The sequence below is a fragment of the Nyctereutes procyonoides genome, unplaced genomic scaffold, assembly GCF_905146905.1.
Source record: "Nyctereutes procyonoides isolate TBG_1078 unplaced genomic scaffold, NYPRO_anot_genome, whole genome shotgun sequence".
NCBI classification, from domain to species: domain Eukaryota; kingdom Metazoa; phylum Chordata; class Mammalia; order Carnivora; family Canidae; genus Nyctereutes; species Nyctereutes procyonoides.
The window spans coordinates 45,246,926-45,264,761 of NW_026575140.1; the positions used below are offsets into that span (position 1 = coordinate 45,246,926).

The following is a 17,836-nucleotide window of genomic DNA, read 5'->3' on the forward strand; positions in this document are numbered from 1 at the left end:
CCCAACATGGGACTCGATCCCGGGTCTCCAGGATCACCTGGCCGAAGGCAGATGCTAAACCGCTGAGCCACCCAGGCTGCCCTAATTAAATCTTTAAATAAATAATTTAAAAAAATGGAGACTGATGATTTAGTAAGTTTTCAAGATCACACCTACACAGGTAGAATTTCAGCCTTATTGTGTATGAGCCTAGAATTTGAGTCTTCATTATTATTCTGCTACAGAGCATCATCATCCTTGAAGAATATCTCATGACTATCTCCATTCAAACTCCACACTGGGAGAGAACTCTGTCTAGGAGAATGCACGTGGGGATTTTTAGGTATAAGAATCTTTATTTAAATCTAGTTTTGTACTTGCTAGCTTGTGATCTTGAGCAAGTTAACTTCTCTAAGTCTTAGTTTGCTTATCTATAAAATGTGGGCAATCATACTTGCTAAATTACGTTGTACAGAGAAAGGAATAATGTAAAGTGCTGGACACGTATCAAGTATATATGAAGTAATTAAACATGGAGCAATTATTATTTTCCAAAGAGGCAACTAAGGCCAGAGAAATTACATCACAAGCTAGTAGTGGAGTATCCAAGATATAAATTAGGTTTCTTGATTAATTTATTTCTAGCACTGAACCACACAAAGGACTTAGTGACAAGATTCATAAAAAGTGACCTGCCAGTTTACTGGTATATCTGGTATTCCAGTTCAGAATATGTGGTGTTACTTCCTCAAGCTAATTTACTGAACTTCAAGTTTGAACCATGCTGCTTCTACATTATGTATAATGTCAAAGAATTCTGTGTAACATAATACTTTTCCTCTCCCAAATAGATTATAAAATCATAATGGAGGAGGGATCTGTTTCTCGGTTATGTGTTTTTGTATTTCTCTCTTTTTGAACTTAACCTTCCAGTACAGAAGAAAGGTCTTTGATATGAGGAAACTCACAAATCAACTACTTTAACTGTTTTTTTTAAATCAGCTTTGTTGAGGTCTACTTTACACACAATAAATTATACCAACTTTAAATATATAATTCAATGAGTTCTGACACGTGTATAGAGTTGTGTAACCACCACCACAATTATGATTTGGAACTGCTCTGTCCAAAATGGTAGCCACTAGCCACCTGTGGTGCTTGATCACTTGAAATGTGAGTAGTCCTAAATAAATTGGGGCTTAAGTATAAAATACACACTGGACTTCAAAGGTTTAGTATGAAAAAAATTTGAATATCTCATTAATAATTTATATTAACTATATATTGAGAAATATTTAGATATATTGTATTAAATAGGGCATATTATTAAGATTAACTTTACCTATTTCCTTTTACTTTTTGAATTTGGCTAGTAAAATATTTAAATTGCACATGTACCTGGCACTATACTTCTTTTGGACAATGCTTATATAGAACATTGCCATCACCCCTAAAATCTTCCCTCTTGCCACTTTGCCGTTAACCTTCTTCCTCTATCTCAGCCCTTGGCAATCACTGATATTCTTTCTGTCACTGCAGTTTTGCCTTTTCTAGAAAATCAGATAAATGAAATCACACAGTGTATAGTCTTTCATATCTGGTTTCTTTCATTTACCAATGCTTTTGAGATTTATCTATGTTGTTATGAATCAGTGGTTTGTTCCTTAATTATTGAGTGGTATTCATGAATAGCTATTCTACAGTTTTATCTACTCCTTAGCTGATGGACATTTGGGTTGTTTCCATGTTTTTATCTATTGTGATAAAGCTGCTATGAACATATATGTACAAGTCTTTACATATACAGATGTTTTGTTTCTATTGGTAAAAATATTAGGATGGGATTACTGTATAGTGTATGATAAGCATATATTGGACTCTAGAAGAAACTGCTAAGCTGTTTTCCAAAGTGGTTGTAACTCTTTACATTCCTGCTAGTGTGTGATAGACCCAGATGCTCATATTTTCATCAGCTTGATATTGTCACTCTTCAAATTTTAGTGAATGTCTATGATATCTCATTGTGGGTTTAATTTGTATTTTTCTTAGGACTAATGATGTTGAGGATCTTTTCAAGTGCTTATTGACCATTCATATTTCTTCTTTGATGCAATGTATCATTTGAGTGTCTTGCCCATTTTTTGAATTTTTTTGTCTTCTAGCTGGGTTGAAAGGATAGAGTCCTTTAAATATATTGAATATGGTAGTTCCTATTTTTACGTCTTCAAGTTCAGTTATATTTTTCTTTTGCAGTGTTTAATCTGCTGATGATATAATACATTATATTTATTTCATTTCAGATACTATAGTTTTCTTCTTTAAATTTCTAATCAGCTCTTTGTTATAACTTACATATTTTCTTCTTTACATTCATGTTTTCCTTATATTCTTTAACCAGTGGAGCATTTTTATAAAGAAACATATTTTTAAAAAAATATTCTTCTCTACAAATGCCATTAACCCTATTATTTCTGGATCTGTTTTCATTGATTAATTCCCCCCTCCATTTATTAACTTTATTTTCCTGTTTTTTAATTGATGCTGGACACTTTGGATTTTATATTGTTTATTACTGGATTTTTATGTACATTTAAATAATGATACAGTTTATTTTGGCAAGGCTACATGAAATTGGCTTGTTCTTTTGAAGCTTGCTTTTCAATTTTGTCAGAGGGGTCCAGAGTAGTGTTTAGTCTCGGGTTAATACACCTTCACTGCTGTGGTGATGACTGACTATATGATGCTTCTTATTGATATTCCATGTAATCACACCAGCTGGTGGAAACATGCACTGTGGTTAGCTCTTTATGAGCTCTGAGAGTTGTTCAGATCGTGTTTTTATTTTGTTTTGTTTTCTAGGCTTGGGTAGTTTCTTCTCATCAATTGCATATTGATATTCAGCCAGACTCAAGGGGACCACTCAGTAGAACCCAAGAGAACTGTCTCTGTGGAGATCTCTCATCTCTGGTACTCTATCTTGCATTTTCTACTCACCTTGCCCTCCCTAAAGTTTGCTCTCTTTCTTCTCAACTCATTGGGAATCCTGGTCTCCATCTGGATTCCCCTCTGTGAACTGCAGTCTGACAGCTCCCCTCAGGCTGTACCCTGCACATTCATTGCACTTACTCCATTTATTTTACCTTCTCTAAGGAATTACAATTCAATGTTTCATATTTTGTTTAATTTTCTAGTTGTTTGAGGTGGAAGTGTTCATTCATTATTCTTTCATGGCTAGAAGCAGAAGTCCAAATACTTTACGTTTGAAATCAAATAACTTTTAAGCCTTCAGAAGTTGCATATGTAACCTGAGTGCTTCCTTCCATCACCAGTTCAAAATGTCAGCACCATCCTGGTGATTCTTCAAGAGGTTAGTTCAATTTTTGCTCCCTATGTTCCAAGAAAAACACAACTAAGTATATTAACATATTACATTCAAGAAACGCAGGCTACAGATTATAATAAACATGGCTGTTTCTAAATTTTAAGACTCCATTTTTATATCAAGTTAGAATATTAAAAAACATTTTAAGTGGAGTACTTTCCTTGAACTCTCCTATAAATACTTCTCTCAGCTATATTTTGATATTTTGCGTATAAATTTCATTAAGGTGATATAAAAGCATATTGTACCTTCAGTTGAAACACACACACAGTGAAACTTAAATTACCATAATACACTTTCCAGTGTATTACACACTTTTTTTTACCCCCTTGGTTGCCAAAAAGCTCTGAACTAAATCTAATTTTCAGGTCTTTTGTTTTTGACTTGGTGAAAATCTGGAACAATATTGATGAATAAATTAATAGATGTCATTTAATGTACTTTTGTGGTTTTAACTCATTTCAGCCTTGTCCCTTTACGTTATTATGATTTTTAATAGCAGAATATGCACTTTTAAATAATGTAAGAATAAAATATTTTTCTATCTTTACGATGCTGGACGCAGTTCGGATTCAGTAAACCCTGAGAAAACAGAAGTCCACTGCTGGTAGGCTAAAGCTAGTGAACATATTTTTTTCTTCCTTTCTTGAATAGTTAAGTGAGCAGGCAGGGATTTATTAAAGTCAATTTATCTCAGTGCCAAGCACATACTGGCACCTACAATGATGCACAAAATGTGATGGATGCTAGGAAATAAATTAAGGGATGTGGTCTCTATTTTTATGGAGCAATCACTCCAGAATTCTATTCTGTATTGATGTTATCAGAACAGAATGCTTTCTCTGCTTAGAATGTTCCTTTTCCTTGCAACACACTTCACCCAGATAATCTCCCATTTTGCTCTTTGTTTCATTAAAGTCCTTGCTTAAATATCACTTCATCAAAGATGTCTTTACTGGTCATATTTTGTAAAATGGAATTCCCTCTTTACACTCTATTTTCTTACTCTGCTTTATGATTCTTCATTCTTGTTACCTCCTCTGTTCCTTACTTCAAATAAGTTCGATGAGAAGAAGAACTTTGGTGTGTTTAGCGTGGTGTTCATGTCCTAAAATGTCCCTAGTACAAGTAAATGTTAATAAATATTTGCTTAATCAGCCAAAAATGGACTAAAAATAAATTCTTTTTAAAAAATATTTTATTTATTTATTCATGAGAGACACAGAAAGAGACAGAGACATAGGCAGAGGGAGAAGCAGGCTCCCTGCAGGGAGTCTGATGAAGGACTCAATCCCAAGACCCCGGGATCAGGACCTGAGCTAAAGGCAGACGCTCAACCACTGAGCCACCCAGGTGCCCCCCGAAATGAATTCTCTATTAATCTGATTATAGCTATTTTAAATTTACCCCGAGCTATTTGTAGCTAGAATTTCCTACTGCTGGTCAGCTGTATTAGAACTCATTGAGAATACAGTTTCTAAACTTCCTGTTGTTTGTATAAAGGGTATCATAGATATAGAGTTGAATTTTATATCCCCAACAGGCATTATTGCAGAAACAAGATGCCGAAAACCTTTGCTATCACCTATCTATAGCTAAAATCTAAGCTTTTGAGATTTTTATATATTTATCTACTTACTTAAAAGATTTTATTTTTTTATTTGAAAGAGAGCTCAAGAGAGCACAAGCCAGGTTGGGATGGGGGGAGGTGGGACAGAGGGAAAGGGAGAAACAGACTCCCCACCGAACAGAGAGCCCAACGCTGGGCTTGATCCCAGGACCCAGAGATCATGACTTGAACTGAAGGGCAGGTGCTTAACTGACTGAGCCACCCAGGTACCCTCCTTTTGAGATTTTAATACTTTGATTCTAATAGTTAATTCAAATAGACCCCAGTAGTGCTACATACTAAGATCTTTTAAGGTCTTTAGTTTTTTGTTTTTACTTATGATAGTCACACACACAGAGAGAGAGAGAGAGAGAGAGAGAGAGAGAGAGAGGCAGAGACATAGGCAGAGGGAGAAGCAGGCTCCATGCACCAGGAGCCCGACGTGGGATTCGATCCCGGGTCTCCAGGATCGCGCCCTGGGCCAAAGGCAGGCGCTAAACCACTGCGCCACCCAGGGATCCCTTTAGTTTGTTTTTAAGAAAGTTTTCTGCATTGTGCTATTATTCTGTTTCAAATATGAAATTGTATCATACTTCCAGGGAGAATAAATAGTCTAACTATTATTTGTTTTGAATTTTATGAAAATGTAGCTAGTCCCAGAGAGACTAAATTCTGTTTATTAGAAATTATCTTTCTAGCAGCACATGTGAAATAATGGGATTAATTTTGCTGTGAGTATCACTGGTGAAGAGAGCAATATTGTTGTACTAAGAGCCTTTGATATTTTAGAAGCTTACCATTATGGCCTTTTAATCATACATTTTCAACTCATGAGAAAAATATCTGGGGTTATTGTCATATCCTTATAGAGTACTTCTGCTAAAATTCCTGCAAAGTAGATCTCTTTTCTATATTTTGATTTGTCTTACATATTGGTTTAATATAATTCAGTCTTACATATTTGTTTAATATGGTTCAATAAAATAAAGCAAATAAATAACTTTTATAATCAGAAACCAAAACAAAAACAGAAGGGATCTGTAAGAACATTTAGATCCACTTCTTCAGTTTACTCTCCTGAGTCAGAAAATGGCTTTCTGTAAGACACAGAGTTAGCAGGAGCCAGGACTGGAAATCAAAAACTTCCTGTCCAGTTTACTAACACACCAAACTTCTTTGGCTCCAAATTCTTTGGACCTCATGCCTTAAATATTGTTTCAATTGTAACATGTTGCTCATAAAGGTTCCCATGCCAGAGAATAAACCACAGTCTACCCTTCAGGAAATTATATAAAAGGAAGGATCTTTATGGTTCTTTATGAAAATAATATATTCTAAAACTGATACAAGAAGGTTTGTTATTAGCAACAGGGTAAAATCACTTTGCCTTCCTCAGATTATTTAGTTTAGTTGTAGGAGTGCATTGTAAACATATCTGTAAATTGTTGGTTTTGCTACAAATTGGCATCTGCTCCTGAAGAATCACCATGACTCTTCATGGTAAGGTTGAAGTAAGTTGTTGATACCACTAAAAATCATGGAGTAAGAGAAATCCTGCCAGTGTAAACTCCTTGGTGTCATTTCCTCCTTCTTGAGAGCTTCAGGATACTTGAGGACCTGAAACAGCTAATGCTGAGTGTATGTCTCCAAAAGGCTGAAACTTTAAAAGATTTTTTTCATTCATCAGATTTCCTGGTCTTACTCTGCTTCCTATTTTGTGTCTTAAACTTCTGAAATGAGGCCAGCATGTCTCTCTTGGGAAATGTCCTTAGAGTTCCTCTTTCAGTGAAGTATTTTTCCAAACATGTTGATAGAGATTGAGTCTAGATATCCATTTAGGCAAATTAAGCTCTAGAAGGAGCCTTGGCTTTTCTAGTGAAGTTCATGGTAAATCTAGTTAAGATTTTACTCTATACTTGTAGTTTTCAGTATGGTCTTACCACCGCAGAGAAAAACAAGCCTATGAATACACATAAATAGACAATATAATTCCATAACATTGAGTTGGTATGATAGCCATTAAGCACAATGAATCAGCTATATAGATATTTTTCCCCCTGTGCAATCTGTGAGAACATTTTAGGCTTCCATGTGGCCTCTGAGTGAAATTTACTTTTCATTACAAAATCTTTTTATACCAAAGCATATGCTCCATTACTTTCCAGGAAATGGGAAGTCATATTCCATTGCGGACGCATAAAAACATATCAACACACTACATACAAATTAAAGTAAGGTCGATAGCCATCATTCATTATTTTCAGTGTATGGCTGAAATGAGAACATCACAGTAATGAGCTTGGGTTATTAATGTCCATTTCCTTCTATTTTTTTGAGATTATGGTTTATAGTAATCTTAAAAACTGTTTTTCTTTTTGCACTTAAAAAAAGTTTTCAACCTTTGGATTATTCAGAAAACAGCAAAAAATACCTGTCTTCCCATGAGGCTTTTCGTGGGAAGTCCAGCATTACACCAAAAGACTTTTTATTTGTTAGAGTTTTTGTCTCAGAGGATAGTATGCTATTATGCAGATGTATTCATTCCCAGGAAGAACACCAAGTTATCTGCTAGTGTTTTTCCCTTTAGGAGCTTTCATGATTCTAAGATTTAATGAGATAGGTAAAGCAAATCTTTCTGAAGACAAATTGGATACTGTAGAATTCAAAAACCATTCCAAGCTTCCAGGTGAATACGATCAATCTTAGTTGTAAAAGCATCAACTCAAGACAGTAAAAGCTATTTGCAGCTCTTGTTGCTATGAAATAAATGTCAATAAAACAACAATAGGAGCAACAAATCTTGACACTTATGGTGAAACTAGAGTTCAAACATTTCACTTGAATTTTTAAAAATTCATTCATTTTAATGTCCTTTATTAATGATACTAGGGTGTTAATATATGTTTCTATTTATTGTGCTTAGTCCAACTTCAATTCTGCTCACAGAGTTGTTTTACACTATTTGATTCAACTGACAAATCAAGTCAAACAAATGATTTCATATTATCTTCCAATGAACGTAGCTTGTCTGATTTTGACCAAATTTGAGCCAAACCATTGGTTATATAGAAAGTCTCTATAGTGACTTTATATAAAAGGAAGGATCTTTATGGTTCTTTATGACTATTCCACACACCATTCCCACACCATTGATTCCATCCCATTAATCTTCTCATCAACTTTTTTGCTGCCCAGTGTGTTGTCTGTGGTGCAGATGGTGGATGGAGAAATGAAATTTGTATTGACTAAAATAATCAAGTTATTTTAATATTAATATTTTATAAGACATATTTTAATATCTCTTGCTAGTCATTGTACCTGGTCATTAAGGGGTAAAGTAATTAAAGCATTGTTATTAGAGTATAGAGTTTGTGAAATTCTATTTGAGGCAATCCTGGTGGAGATAGATCTAAAATAGACTGACAGATGTCTTGGGAAACTTCTTGAAATTCTTTTTGTTTAATAGTTTCTTTGCAAATTATGCATGAGAATACACAAGTAATTGGTGATGATGGGATAATTCTTGAGGCATAACAGTTGTTCTGTAGGTGAAGTTAGATGGCCATATTAATATTCCTAAGATTTTTGCAATAGGTATTTTTATTAGTATATCAAGGATCAAATCTGTGCGACTCCTTTTAAAAGAATGTATGGGTGGGATCCCTGGGTGGCGCAGCGGTTTAGCGCCTGCCTTTGGCCCAGGGTGCGATCCTGGAGACCCGGGATCGAATCCCACGTTGGGCTCCCAGTACATGGAGCCTGCTTCTCCCTCTGCCTGTGTCTCTGCCTCTCTCTCTCTCTCTCTCTCTCTCTCTCTCTCTCTGTGACTATCATAAATAAATAAAAAAAAATTTAAAAAAAAAGAATGTATGGGTGACTTAGTTAATTTCTATGCAGTACTTCTAGACAAGATTTTCTGATTTGGCTGATTGCAGAAAGATCAAGTCACTCACTCTCAACAGTTTTCAATTGAAAAGTTAGTCTTACTATAAATTTCAGGCACTACTGCTGAGTTTAGATCACATAAGAAACTGATAAGCAAAAAGTTTGAAAAGTGTTCATAAATATAGATCAGTGCTGGTGAAGAGAATCTTTATTGATACCTGTTTTTTTATTGTTGCAAAATATACATAACATAAAGGCTACCAGTTTGACCATTTTTAAGTGGATAGTTCAGCGGCATTCAGTACATCCACACTCTTGTGCAAACATCACTATCATTCTCTAAAACATTTTCATCCTCACAAACTGAAACTCTGCACCCATTCCCCCGCTGCCTTCATCTCCTGGCAACCACCATTCTACTTTCTGTCTCTATGAATTTGATTACTCTAAGTATATCTTACAAGTGGAATCATGCAATATTTATCCTTTTGTGTCTGCTTTAATTCACTCAGCATAATGTCTTCAAGTTTCATCTACATGGGAGTATGTGTCAGAATTTTATCCCTTTTTAAGGCATGATATTATTTTGTTATATGTGTATATGATATATTGTTTATCTATCCATCTGTTGGTGGACATTTGATTTGTTTCTACCTTTTGGCTATTATAAGTTATGCTGCTATTATGTACACTGGTGTATCTGTGTTTAAGACTATTGCTTAGCTTAGGCTTTGCATTAAAGTGAACTTTCTCCCATAGTAGTCTGAGTTAGTGAACTTTCTCTTGTCTCATATGTTGGCTATTAGAATGGTATCTTAAAACAGTGATTATCAAACTTTAATATGGATCAGCATTACTTACCTAGAGGGATTATTAAATACAAATTGCTGGGTCCTACACCAGAGTTTCTGATTCAGTAGGTTTAGAGTAGGGCCTGAGAATTTGCTTTCCCATACATTGGCTGCTGTAGCTGTTGGCCTAGGGTGTACACTCTGAGAACCACTGCCATATAGCTTTGTCTTAGTTGATAAAGACCCTCAGGTACTGGTTTTGCCACTAATTTTTTCACTCTGAGCAAGCAACTTTCCCTCTTCACCTAAAAACTGAAGTGGTTTACTAATATATGTGAATTATTCTCTAATCTCAAATTCCATGGTTATTTATCTATTCATAGGAATATAGGAATGTAGGAAAGAAATCGCATTCCTGAATTAAGATAATTTGAGAGGATTTATAGAAAGATTTATTTACAAGGGTATATAAAGGAAGACACCAAGGGCAGTTCAGTTGCCCAGGTTAGAAACAGTGGTGCTTTTACTGTCCCTAAGCCTCAAGAGAGAGGGGAGGGAGCCTGTTACATGTGAGGTATCCAAGGAGATGATAGTCCTGCCATTTGGTCCATGGTGACCTCCTAGAACCAATGCCTCTCCCAACCTGCTTCTACTCTCCATTGGCTGAACCACAAACAGAAGCTGGGGCAAGAGAGCCAAGTGACTTCATTCATCAGGGGAGCCTTTGTAGCACGAAGGGGAAGGTAAGGGGAGGGGAGAAGGTGGGGAATGCATGTAGAGGGAGAAAGCAGAGGCTATCCAGCACATTGGAACTGGCAAACATAAGAAGCAGTTGCTGGAACATCTATCATAGTGAGTTGCTTTGTTCTTTTCTTTTTTTTAATTATAGCTGATTTTTTTCTATTGCCACTAAAGTGTTTCAAAACATGATCTTAAATCATATTTCTTTGCCTTTTCAGTCCCAAGTGAGTATAATTGTCACTGTCTGACAGATGTTGATTAGTCACACTCATTATTGTCTGGGCCGTCGTTTATGTCACAGAAATGTTTGTAGGTATGATTGTTTGTAGAATGAGGCTTAGGGACGAAGGGCACTGTTCCCTACTTGATTTCAGCTTTCTCACCAATAGTGGATCAATAAGTCATGTGTTCATTAAGATCCATACTTAGTATGTGTGCATGCACTCATATATACTTATATATGTATGGAAGTCATATATGCAGACACATAGGAGGCTAAGTTTATTTGAGAGAAAAGGGAAACATGCTTGAAAAATCCAAGTAGTAATAAAGAGGTAGAAATCATCCCAAACTCTTCCAAGTTGGATGTTCTTGTGTGGCTTCCTTTTAGTACTTTTTATTCAGAGCATTTATTACAATTAATAATGATCTGTTTGGAGAAATTGTTTATTGAATGTCTGTCTCACTAGAAACCTTAATGAGGGCAGAATTATATCATTTTACTCCCAAATGGGGCATTGGTGACTATTGCACTAATTAAATAACCATATAAACGTAGATAGCAAAAATAAGTAATGCATTAGTGCTTGCAAGTGGATAAGCAAAGACTGACTGGATGTCTACTGTGAGCCAGATGGCTTACATACGCTCTCATACCTGTCTCCTAGTCACCACAGCCAAGATGACAGTCATAAACAAGATGGAGAGGACAGCACCTTCATGTGCCATGCCTCTGTCATGTATGCTGGCTGTTATTATGCAATTTCTCTTTGTCTCTGCTGTTGTGTGTGTTTTCCTCCTATGCTTCTAGCATTAATGCATCCACACTTTATGGTATTTAATCATTTTGAAGTGTTTTTCAGTTTACCAAGAGCTTCATCCCCATTAATCAGCAAATTTCCATTGTACCTCTGTGAGGGAGGTGGTGTTCTCCCCACTTTACAAAGGAGGAAACAGGGACTCATAGAAATGTGGTGACTCCCGACATAAGACAGAAAGTGCATAGCAGAAAGAAGCTGAAAACTAGGTCTTCCAAATCTAGTGCCGCCCCCAAGCAATCAAATTGTCTTGTGCTTTGTCTCAAGTAATTGGTGACAGCATCTGAAGTGGCCAAATTTCTTTTTTGTTCCTCTTCTCCCTTGGTGTTAAGTTTTTGAACCGAAATTGGGATTCTCATTTTGAATTCTCAAGCACTCAAAGGTGCTTTTCCCCATGGATTTGAATCAGATGTGTGAATAGCATGCAAAAAGGTTAATCTGTTTACCCAACCAGAACATTTTGCACTGAAGAAAAAAAACCTTCAGGTTGCATTGCTGTGTTGCTCCAGATGTCCTATGCTTTGAGCTGCTTTATTTGCATTTGATATTTGAAAGCTTGTGATCAATTTACAATTATAATTGCCATTAAAATTTTACTTTAGCGTTTTGTGGGGGAAAACATCTATTTACATTATTTTGCAGAGTTGGAAAATTTCTAATGGTTTCTAAAACAAAAATAGGTTTCATCAGGACAAGTGAATACAAAATTGTTATTCCTGCTCTATGTTGTAATTATTTCCTAATATAAGATACTGTTATTTTCATATATGTGTTTTACATTCACTGTGCTAGCCCATAATAATTCTAATCGTTGAATTATAGAGCTGCTCTAAGAGAATGAAGAGCCCAAACATGAAGAAAATTAAACATTGGATGTCTGTCTAGACAGCACTTGTAACTAAGTTAACAATGAGCCTAATCCCATTTGTTAAGTGTTTCTTCCCCTTCATATTTCTTTAAAAAAAATAAAAAAAAATGTATTCACTACATGCACTATCAATCGAATTCTTGTCAGTGCATTAGAAGAATTCTTAAAAATTATCTCAGTTTCTTTAAACTCTAATAATAGAGGGAAGAAAAGAGTAACTTATGCACTGAACATATTGTTTTGAGAGTTGATAGATAGTAATAAACATTTATTAAGCACTTTGTGTTAGGCACTGGACTAAGTACATTTTATGCCAAATTTATTTAATTCTTGAAAGAATCTTTTGAGGAGAAGTACTTTCACTTTCAGGAACCCTTTGTAAGGTTCATAGTATTTACGTTGCCAGAGGTTTTAAAGCCAGTAAAATGTAGATACACCATAAAATAAGATTTTTAAATGAAAGTGAAAACCAGGAAAAGGCAGAACTAATAATACCTGGTTCTGAGTTCTATTATTAGTCTAATAAGAATAAAATAATTGATGTGTAAAATTATACAAGCTTAGATTGAGAAAGAAACTTAGATTAAAAACTCCCTGCAAACAAAGACAATGTCTAACTCATTTTTTAATGTCCTTGAGTATAATAGTCCACAGAAAATATCTATTAAAATACCTGTTTAATCTCAAAGCCTTTCAAGGTTGGGGAGTTTGTGGTTTAATTTATTCTTGAGAACTTTCAGGCATCAAGAAAGTATTTTTTTAAGATTTTATTTATTTATTCATGACAGACACACACAGAGAGAGAGAGAGAGAGAGAGAGAGAAAGGGAGAGACACAGGCAGAGGGAGAAGCAAGCTCCATGCAGGGAGCCTGACATGGGACTCCATCCCGGGCCTCCAGGATCACGCCCTGGGCCGAAGCCGGCGCTAAACTGCTGGGCCACAGGAGCTGCCCTCAAGAAAGATTTTATTTGTTAAGTAACAGTGTGTCTCCCATAATTTCCCCCTGTTGAAATTGTCCGATCATGGAGCAGAAATGGATATAGCAAACTTTAGTAAGATAATATTGATACTTAAAATGGATGATGCAATTCATACAGACTTGTTGGTGCCCAGTATTATTTTGAACTCCTGATCTGCAATGATTCACCTCAAAACAATGGTTCCCTTCTCTTGTCTACTTTTGGATCACCTGGGGAATCCTTAAAAAATATAAATGCGCAGGTCCCTTCACAGACCAAATGAATCTAAACATCTGGAGTTGGGCCAGACATCACAATTTTTTAACAGCTCCCCAGATAATCCTAATGTGAAGTCAAAGTTGGTAAGAAAATGAATATTAAATATAGAGGGTTCTTGCCAGGCAAGGAACAACCTAGCTACCTAGCCAGATAATCCAGAATGGCAATGATTTTATGAATTCATCAAGAGTTAAGGTCCAAAATTTGATTCTAACCCTGCCTAGGAGTTCATCAGACCCTAGGAAATTGATAACATGTTCGTCAAACATAAAAATTTCTGGTATTGAACATAGAATCCTGGAACTATGGGGAATCTCCATTGGGCGCATCCACTATCTGAAAAATCTCTTCTTCCTTTTTGATTAGCTGGGCAGACATAGTCATCAAATCATTGCTGTGGAAGGTTGACCTGAGGGAAGTTAAGTTTTGGCATATTTTGCTTAAGGTGTAGGAAATACTGATAAAATGTCCCAGCCTTGACAACTAATGACAAAACTCTTTTGTTCAAATAGTGGTGTCTTACAGATTCAGGATTATATTTTAACACTTTTTGAAAATGTCCCCTGGATACCCTAATTTAAGGTTGCCAAATCTACTTCCCCGACTCTTGTACTTCTATGATTTTGTGCTCAAGTCTCCTTTCTTTAGATATAATACCTTATCTAATAGTTTTGAGCATTGACAACATTCTGTTTCTGTAATATTTTCTTGGTTGCATTAGTCAAGGGTTCTAGGGCCCCTGAAGCATAGCCTGTAGGATGCTCATCAATGTGTAGAAGATAGGAAATTTGGAGAGATAGAACTGACATTAGAAGAGCAGTTGCTTTTTACACTTTTCCAGTGAGACCTTCATCAAAGTTGATGCTCACTTGCATGGGCATACCCAGATTTTGAAAACTTTGTCAAATTATCTCTATTTTCTGTTTCTTTATCTGGGTCTTTTTTTCTTATTGTAGGCTTTCCCCAAATGTCTGATGATTCCTGATTGTCCATTCAGATTCAGGGATGAATCTATGAAAAAGTTGGTTTGGAGCTTTGTTTGCATGGATAGGTCCTGCTTCAGGGTACTCAAGCATGAATGGACAAGACATCAAACTGGGCATATTGTGTAGTACTCCTTCTCAACCACTCACATCTTAGAAGTTTCACCATATGGTTTAGTAAATTCTTTTTTTTTTAAGATTTTATTTACTTATTCATGAGAGACACACAGAGAGAGGCAGAGACATAGGCAGAGGGAGAAGAAGGCTCCATGCAGGGAGCCTGATGCAAGACTCCATCCAGGGACCCCAGGATCATGACCTGAGCCAAAGGCAGACACTAAACCACTCAGCCACCCAAGTGCCCTGGTTTAGTAAATTCTTTAGAGGGGCTCTTCCAATTTTTGACCTGAGGACTGGGATGGAAGTATAAATATCTGGAAGTCTATATAGAGACTTTAGACTGCTTTTCCAGTTTTCCAGATGAGGCCTCATTCTGACTCCCTTTTCAGCTGAAGCCTCCAGGATGTCATTAGCCTGAGTCTCTCTGTCTCTGCCCTGCCTCATCATTTACCCCTCTTCAATCCAGCTTTGTTCTTCTGAAGTGCCAATGACAGACCCCTCCCCCTTATCTTCATCTTTGTGTACTATCAGAATTTTTAAATTTTTATTATTATTATTATTATTATTATTATTATTTATATACATATAAAGAGGAAAAGAAGACAGTCACTTATGGATAAATTAAAGCAGACATTCAGAAAAATTGTTGAATGCAGGTTGCCACATAGATAAGTAGTTGTAGATTATGTACATAGCTGCATTTCATCTCTTTGTCTGCTCAAGAAAGCTTTTATTAATTAAAAACAAACAAAAACTGATAATAGTGTAGAGATTTTCTTAACTTCTTAAATCAAATTCATGGATCCCAGTACTTGAGTATTAATGAGAAATTCCTTCTGACCCTCTTTACAAGTGTTTATGAATAACTACTCTGTTGGAACACTGATTTAAAACCATTTCTTTAGAAAACTCAGGAGTGCAGATCTTCACAAGCTATAATTATGATGTATCTGTCAAGGTAACATTTAGTACTGGTAGAGATAAGATTGCACTTGAATGCAGAAAAATTAGCAGATTAAGTATACATATTGGAAGAGATATGATAGTAACACATGGAATTTGCTAATTTTTTTCAAGATTTCCAAGGCAGCCACTATTTCTAAATTATTTCTGTATTCCCCCATAACACTCAGCGTATAGCTTTATCCATTGGGAGAATGTGCTCAATTTTCAATTGATGCACTGAGTTAGTTTCTGGGACCCCGGTAGCCCACCAGTTTATAAAATATGAGAGCTGGAAGGAATTTTCAGACCATCTAGTTTTTCCTTGATTCTGGGACATTTTTCTTCTTCATATACAATCATTGCTGAAAAGAGGATGTGTATGAAAATTGGTATGTACAGATAGTGTGTTAGTACTCTTTCTAATGAAAATACAACAAAACTATTATTACATCTTTTACATTGGTGGATTTTCTTAGAGTTGGTGGGATTTAAGAATTGAGTAGATACAGAGGCACCTGGGTGGTTCACTCACTTGAGTGCCTGCCTTCCCCTCAGGTTGTGATCATGGGGTCCTGGGATCAAGTCCTGCATGAGGCTTCCTGCTTGGTGGGGAGTCTGCTTCTCCGTCTCCTTCTGCCCTCCCCTGCTTGTGCTCTCTTTCTCTCAAATAAATAAAATCTTTAAAAAGTTGATTAGGTCCATTCCTTGCCTGTTTCTCATGTGCCATACTTTTCCTCTCCTCTACTTTTGCACACATTTTTTTTTCCTTTGCCTGGGAGGTCCATTCCCTCTGTTTCTTGGTGAATTCCTCACCAATTTTTTCAAAACCTGTTCAAATGTCACCGTTTCGGTAAAGCCTTCCTGAATTCTCATGGTAACAGTGAATGTCATTTCCTCTATGTGATACACATCACCGTCTTCATCTTTATATATGCCACCTTCTTCAGCTTTTTCATTTTAAAAGTAGCACAGTTAATCCAGAGAGATGAATTGGGGTTTTTAATATTTTACATCATTAAAGGTCTCAGAGAAACAGAGTGGTCTAATTCAAGACACACATCATCTCTGTGTGTTTAATTAGGTGGCCTAGCTGAATTCTGGATAATTACTATTGTGGTTGAATTCCACAGGTGTTTGAGGAGAAAATAGGGAAATAGAAGGATCAGGAGTTCATTGTAGGAGATGCTTTGACCTCTTTACCATATAGTTCATGTATTTGCAAAGCTCAGTAGTGTGTTTTCCACTGTGATTTTAGCTAATGTGCCACTCTATGCAGAGGGAATTGTTACATTTAGTCCTGTAAAATCAAATAGGATCTGACCCTTTAAGGCCATTAGTCTAGAGTGAGACACAAAGAACAGCTGCTTGTGCATTTAGCAACATGTAAATTTAGCCACCTGTATCCCCAGACTATGGGGAGGAAAGAAATATATTTGCTTATTTCTCAGGAGAAATAATACTGTCTCTGGCATTCTTCAACAAAGTAGAAAAGCAGTTCTGTGTTCCAGTTTGCTGCCCTTTAACTGATTACTGTCACAATTCCTCCTTATGTCTTCCGAACATAGTTTTCTGCTGGGATTTCCGGGGAGCAGAGAGAACTCTGCAAGAAGCACTGGGTTGTTAACAACATCACTGTTACAGGGCAGCCAGGTGGCTCAGCGGTTTAGCGCCGCCTTCAGCCCAGGGCGTGATCCTGGAGACCCAGAATCGAGTCCTGTGTTGGGCTCCCTGCATGGAGCCTGCTTCTCCCTCTGCCTGTGTCTCTGCCTCTCTCTCTCTCTCTGTCTCATGAATAAATAAATAAAATCTTAAGAAAAAAAACTTTAACCTTAATAGTTACTTAAAAAAAATCATTGTTACGGATTGAACTGTGTTCTACCAGAAGATGTTGAAGTTTTAATTCCTAGTACCTTTTGAATTTGGAAATAGGGTCTTTGGAGATGATTAAGTTAAGATGAGGTCATTAGAATGGATGAAATTTGGGCACAGATGCAAGTGAAAATGCCATTTACAAGCCAAGGAACATCTGAGACTATCAGAAGCTAGGAGGGAGGCATAGAACAGATTCTCTTACACGGCCCTCAAATGAACCCCTCTTACTAACACCTTGATTTTGGATTTCTAGTTTCCAGAACTGAAACAATAAATTTCTGTGTTTCAGCCACCCAGAATGCCCTTCTTCAGTCTCCTGGGGAAATTAACTTCAAATACATCTTCCCCTAACCCTAGTAGTGATGGCAAGAATTAGAGAAAAGT

The 17,836-nt window shown here is 36.3% G+C and overlaps 1 protein-coding gene across 2 annotated transcripts in view; it reads left to right on the plus strand.

Annotated features, from left to right (window-relative positions):
• Positions 1-17,836, plus strand: part of PDE4B (phosphodiesterase 4B) — a 346,024-nt gene that overhangs the window by 83,073 nt on the left and 245,115 nt on the right. The gene's annotated exons all lie outside the window — the stretch shown is intronic.